The sequence below is a fragment of the Tenrec ecaudatus genome, chromosome 13 (assembly GCF_050624435.1).
Source record: "Tenrec ecaudatus isolate mTenEca1 chromosome 13, mTenEca1.hap1, whole genome shotgun sequence".
Classification (NCBI taxonomy): Eukaryota; Metazoa; Chordata; class Mammalia; order Afrosoricida; family Tenrecidae; genus Tenrec; species Tenrec ecaudatus.
This window is the reverse complement of record NC_134542.1, coordinates 124,652,632-124,659,586: the sequence shown is the minus strand read 5'-3', so window position 1 is coordinate 124,659,586 and position 6,955 is coordinate 124,652,632.

Sequence of the window (6,955 nt, the reverse complement as noted above, 5' to 3'; positions counted from 1 at the left end):
CCACAATAGGAAGACCCTTCACAACCTGCTTCATCCTCAGACACGGATTTCAGGCTCTGCTCCCAGTGCCTCAGCACCCAGACTCAAGGCTCCTTTCCCTTGTGCATGCGCAGGTGAGCATTGAGATGGGGAATTCCTGAAAACGCCACCGTCCTTCAGTTGCCATCTCCTCCTCTCCTCCCCTGCTCTCGCCCTCTCTCCTCACAGCTAAAGATTTATTTCCTCCCAATCTGTGGGTTCTGTATTGCTATTTTGATGAAACCTTTCTATGAGAATAACTGTCTTTTCAGCAAGTTCCAGTCAACTAATTGTCCTTTGCAGACTGTGTTTCCTTTAATACATTTCACGTGTTGAGGTCTCTCCTTTCTGTTTCTATGTAATTGAGTATTTTTTTAATCAGGAATGGGTGTTAGATATTATCAAATGCCTCTTCTGCATCTATGAATATGATCATATGGTTCTTATTCTTTGTCCTATTTATGTGGTTGGTTTTTCTAATGAAAGATACTTGCATCCCTGGTAATAATCCTTCTTAGTCAAGTTAAAGTATGAACTCAAAGGTGGAGATAGGTGCTCTCTAACTCAATCCATCCATTTCCACAAATCTAAAGATAAACTGCTCGGATGTATGATCTAATCACTCTCCTAAACCAATAGTTATGTAATCATCAAATATGTTACTTTACTGTTAAAACACCAGTATATATCCTGTTGTGGTGTATTTTATAAATGATTTTACCCCATATTCCCTGTAGTCTTAAAATTTTCTTATGAAGTTTCTCATGCATTAACGTAATAAATATAGTTTCTAATACAAATCTACCATTGTTCAATTTTGTCCTTGACTATTGATTCATCGTGCAGGTATATATATTAAAACCATGAATATATATTTTCGACAATGATTCTGGAATGAGTATTACTTTACTGATTATTTTAAAAAGAAACTCTAATATTTCAGTACTTATTGTACATAGAGTCCCTGTACAAGGGAGGTGGTTGTTAGGTGTCACTAAGCTATCTCCAAATCATGTTTCTTCCTGTTACCACAGGGAGAAACACTGGCCTGTCCTACACCATCCTCATAATTGTTCTTATATTTGAGCCCGTTGTTTCAGCCTTTGTGCATCTAAAAAGTTTTCCTCTTGTTTGTTACCAAGCAGCATGGTTGAAGCGATGTATCTCTTGTATTTGCCTCTGGTTTGCAAATACACAAACACTCTAAGGTTTTACTTATATGGAATAAGAAAATATATTTAAAAGAAGAACAATAAAGTCAGAACTTTTGTATGATTTCTGACTCATAGAACCATAGAGAGCAGAGTAAAAGCTCCTTAGGCTTTTGTTTTTTCCATTTTATAGAACATACGGTTTCATCTTTAGCATAGCAGGTAGTGTCCTTAAGCAATAGTCAAGAACTAGACAGGTGATGTAGTGGTTTATTTTCTCACTCTCAGACATGGATAAACACCACATGGAAGTTAAAGCTCACTTGAATATCCCAGAGATGAAGAAAATACTGTTTGTTTTGTGTAACATTAAAATTGTGTTGATATGGTAGACGTACATTGTCAATTGTTTTTGCGTGACCCTGAGCACAGCTGTCAGATTCTGGTTGTAAGAGAATGATATCCTGATCCATGATCAAAGTGACTCCGGTGTCACCTTTTATGACGTGGATATTCAGTGTCGCATAGGGAGACTGATGCCTTTAGCTCAGTCACTGGGGTATGTGACTTTGATCATACATCTGATAATAATCTAACTGTTTGTCAGGATAAGAATCTGGGTGTTTGTTTTTTCTAAGACCTACACATTGTATTATTTACAATTCATTGGAATCCCTTCCTGGATGGTCAGTATTATGAAGAACAAACTTTCAAATATGGTGGTGGCAATTTAGGCACTGCCGTTTGTGTGATATTAATCTCTTCCACATCACGTACGATACGTGTTTTCCTAAATGCCTATGCTTAATGAAGTCTTATCTTCGCACTGATTTTTCACTTACACGGTTTCATGACTGTGCTCCTCCCATTCCGGGTCACGCTGAGATGGGCAGGAAGTGGCGGTGTCCTAGCAGGAAGTGAGGGTCGGAGTGGGAGTCTTACTTGGCATTCTCAGGGCATGGTGCCAGAGAAGCGCCAGCAGCTGGAGCCGTGTGTAGTGGGCGCGCCCAGGTGGGGGTCGCTCCGGGCCATTTGGGGTGACCCTGGTGCATACAGCAGCGCCCTCCCCCCCCTCCCCGAGCAGCAGTGTGTTGGGATGTGGTGGGGTGTCCCAGAGACTGGTCCCATCCCCCAGAGTTGGGATTGGTAGGGCTTTGTGGGGAGACTCCCTGCTGGAGAAAGGGGGATCCCAGACTCGCACTTTGGGCGTCGGGGTTCCCTCATCGCCTTGCAGGTCTCCCCTCACCCCCCTCCTTGTTTCCTCTCGCACAGCGGCGCCCCCTCCCGGAGTCTTTGCACGTCTGCAGCTCACAGGTGCTTCTCTCACCACGAAGGATGAATGCGATCAGGATGCGAGTGGCTGCAGCTGGAGCCCAACGCTAAAGTGACCAGACGCCCTGCTTTTGGCGGGACAGCCCCGATTTTTAACAAATCGCCCCGCGCCCCGCAGCGTTTTAAAAAAGTCCCGATTTTTGGAAAGAATGCAGACAAACTAGGGAAAGGCAGGAAAATTGGAATATACTGTTTTCGGCTGCCATGTGGCTATTTCGCCAGGATATGAGTTTTATATTATTTTTGTTAATTTTATAACGTTAAAATTTAATAATAACAAATAATTGTTGAGCACTGATTATCGAGAACTGCTTATCAAAGTTCGCATTGTTGGAATTCGCCACCATTGTTTGGGTTTAATGAACAATGGCATTTTAGGGCGTTGGCAACGAGGAAAACATTTTGTAACTGTCTCTTCTTAGACGATACAATCGTACTGCGTGCTAAACAAGTGATGTCAACAAATCAGCCATTCAGATAATTTAGCTAAGTAATTTATTTCATAAATACATACATTTTCTTGAATTTAGCAGACAGTACTCGTATTATTTATATTTTATACTGGCGACAAAAATGTCTAGCGCCGGCCTTGAAAGTGACACGTAAGACTTAGGTTACAGCAAATTAAGGGAAAAAATAATACAAGTGAGTATTGTTATTTAGAAAGAAATATAGGATCAAATTTAAAATAATTTTTAAAATGTAGTTACATTATAACAATCAATTAATGTAATTTATAAACTAACAATAAAATATGTTCATGTAATTGTGTACCTACTTGCTGTGCTTTTAAGCAATAGGTATATAATAATTTATAATATAATTATAAGTTATTTTTCTTAGATTTTTAACATAATGAGTAAGAAAAAAAGATGCAAATTAGATCCGAGTGGATTTCCTTTTATTAAAAAAAACAAGCGATTACATGGTAAAATATGAAAAATGTAATGACGAATTTTCTATTTCGCACGGTGAAAGAATGATATTTCAAAGCACTTGGAGATAGAAACATAAAACATACTAATGCCTCTTCCTCCAAAATATAGGAAATTTTTTGGAAAACAACTTATGGAAACAAAGAAAAGAAATTAGCATTAGCAGAAGGACTTATGTCTTTTCATGCTATTAGTCACAATCATTCCTTCAGATCTATAGACTGTACATCACAAGTTTTCAAAAAGTTAATCAACCAAAAATTTGCCTGTGCTAGAACAAAATATGAGGCAATTGTGTGTAATATGCTTTTCCTATATGCATTTTTAGAATTTAACAAAAATCTAGAAAACATTAATTTTATATCCATATATTCTGACACTTCTAATCATAGGATATAAAGTTATTTCCAACCATTATTAATTTTTTGATTTGGAAACTGGAATAAAAATTAGAATTTTAGATTTCATTTCTGTATCCCCCGAAACTTCTGAAATAATTTTCAGTTCCATTATTAATATTTTGGAAAAAAACATCTTAAAACATGGCATGATTGCATATTGTGCAGACAACATGAACGCAAATTTTGGAGGAAAAGCGAGAAGAGGTACAAATAATATTTTTCATAAGTTAAACAAAAACCTTAATCAAAACATTATTTGTGTTGGTTATGCAGCACACACCATACATAGCACCATTCAAACAGTTGCTGATTTGTTGCCTGTAGATGTGGAAAATATTTGTTATTAAAATACATTCTTATTTCTATATATACACTGTGTGTGTTGAAATGCTTAAAGACTATTGTGAAACTGCAGAAGTCGAATATCAGAACATACTTGAATACAGTAAAACGCGCTGGTTAGCTCTTTTGCCAGCTGTTGAAAGAAATTTGAAAATATACAATCCTATGAAATCCTACTTTCTATCACAGAATAAATGTCCTAGAAGTTTAGAAGAGTTTTTTGAAGAAGATTCTTCAAACATTTGGCTAGAGTTTGTACACAATCAAGCAGCTGATTTTCAAAATGCTATAAAACTTATTGAAGGTAACAAAATTTCAGTAATCAAAGTAGCAAATTCTACTGCTTGTATTCATTAGCTGATTTCCTTGGGAAATTCTTTGAGCCTCACTGGGCCTCTTTTGGTTTGTCTCTCAAGTGGGCCAGATGTTTCCAACTGAGGGTTAAGTGACTCAGTGCAGGGTCTACCAGGCAGTCAGTGGCTGCTCCTGTGATCTATGCCGCCGAGAGGCGTGCAAACACATCCTAATGATGTTGTGCTGAGTGGAAATGAAGGTCATGGGAGACTTCCAGCTGAGGGTGAAGGTGCAGAAAAGTTGCTTGGGACTGTCCTTAGGGAACAGGCATTTGAAAGGACAAGAAGAAGGAGCTGGGCACAGCACGCCAGGTTCTGGTTTACTATGCTGGGAATTAAATATTGAAGATGAATGACATTGCATTTATCTTCTGCCTGAACACTGCTGCCTGGAATTGTGTTGCAAATTATCTTTTTAAGTGTTAAAAGTGCAGACACCACTTTGAAGACTAAGGTGCTCCTTACCCTAGCTGTTGTATTTAGAGTGACCTCATGGATGTTTAAAATGGACAATGTGTAAGGGAGACCGGAGAAGAAATGCTGCATCTGAACTAAGTGTTGGTGAGGAATATTGGAATTACAATAGCATGTCGGATGAACTAACGTGTGTCTTGTAGTAAGTACAGCTAAATGGCCCTTGGAAGCGAGGATGCGAACACTTCTCTCATACTTTGTAGATGTTATCAGAAAGATACGTTATTAGTCCTTGGAGAAGGACATCGTGCTTGCTAGAAGGATAACAAAGAATACCCCCAACAAGATGAAATGGTTCAGTGGCTGTGACAATGGGCTCTAATGTACTTGTGAGGACGGGGCAGGATCATGCAGTGTTTCTTTCTATTATACATAGGGTCGCTATGAGTCTGAACTGATTGGATGGCATCTAACAACATCCACGTGGTGGGATGTTTACTATTTTGAGGAACTTCCAGACTGTTTGCCAAACCGACTATCTTCTTTCAGTGCATGAGGACACTTGATTTTCAACATCCTAGACAATTTTTGTTATTTGTTTTATTATAGCCTTCTTGTGTCTGTGTCATTGAGGTAGTTTATTGTGCCAACCTGGCTGATAAACACATGTGGAGTTAATTGGAGGGTAGAGGGATAAATGGCTCAGTAAGCATCGACTTTCTAGTTCTCGGGTCTCTTGCTTTCTGATGGTCAGACCAGGGTGCCACTGCCTTAACCAGTTCCCTGCTTCAGCTGGCCAGGCTCACTTTCTGCAAGATATCCCTGAGAAGCCACATGGACCTACCCCAATGCAGCCCTGGGTGCTAGAGCACCCATGTGGAGACTGCTGCCAGAGCTTAGATGTTTTCACATTCACCGACTCAGCTTTCCTCCTGCAGTCGGTGTCATTGTGTCTGTTTTGCGAGATGGAGGAGGAGTTTGTGAATTGGTGCTGGACATGTTGGTTAATGGGTTAATGTTGGACTTGTGGGCTTAGGCAGCACTGGGTTGGGATGTTTTCTTGAAGTACACTTAATATTAAAGGTTGTATAACACTCTCTTATACATGCGTTTCTGTGGATTTGTTTCTCTAAAGTACCCATACTACCACAGGCATATCATTTTGATTTTGATTGCATTTGCCAAATCTTAAATACTTTGTTATCCTGAGCTGTGCTTCGGATTATCTGTTCAGCTCTTTAACTTCATAATTTCTTCCATTTGCCTTAGCTACTCTAAGAAATTATGAGCAATTTCAAAGTCTCTTCTGATACCCACTTTCATTTTTTTCTTCATTTTCTGTCTTTAATGGCCTTTGCTTCCTTCACATACGATGTTCTTGATATCGGCCCCGCTACCCACCCCAGCTCATCAGGTCATTAGTGTTCATTGCATTAAGTCTGTTCTTAAAATGTTCCCTAAACTCACATCGGATAGCCTCAAAATATTATTTTGGCTCTCGTGGACTTGTTTTTATTTTCTTCAGTGTCAAACAATGTACAAAAATTATAGGCTAAATCTATACCAGAGTTGTATAATTTATGTTTAAAATACTTATATCTTTAGATTACTGACTAACTTCTTGAATAATTTTTAATTTACTGTCTTTTAGTTGTTGACTTGTAAAACTTATTTATATATTCTGAATACTAGATTGTTAGATATCTCATGAAATTCTTGATTGTTTCTTTCCGATCGTAAGGGACTTTAATTTTGATGAAGTTCAACTTTATGCACATTTTCCTTGGGCTTAAGATGTCAGTATTGTTTAAAATGTGGTGAAGAAAGCGGATGGTGCCCAGCTATCAAAAGATATAGCGTCTGGAGTCTTAAAAGCTTGAAGATAAAAAGTGGCCATCTAGCTAAGAAGCAACAAAGCCCACATGGAAGAACACACCAGCCTGTGTGATCACGTGGTTCCAAAGGTATCCATTATCAGGCATCAAGGAACAAAAAATCATATCATTGGG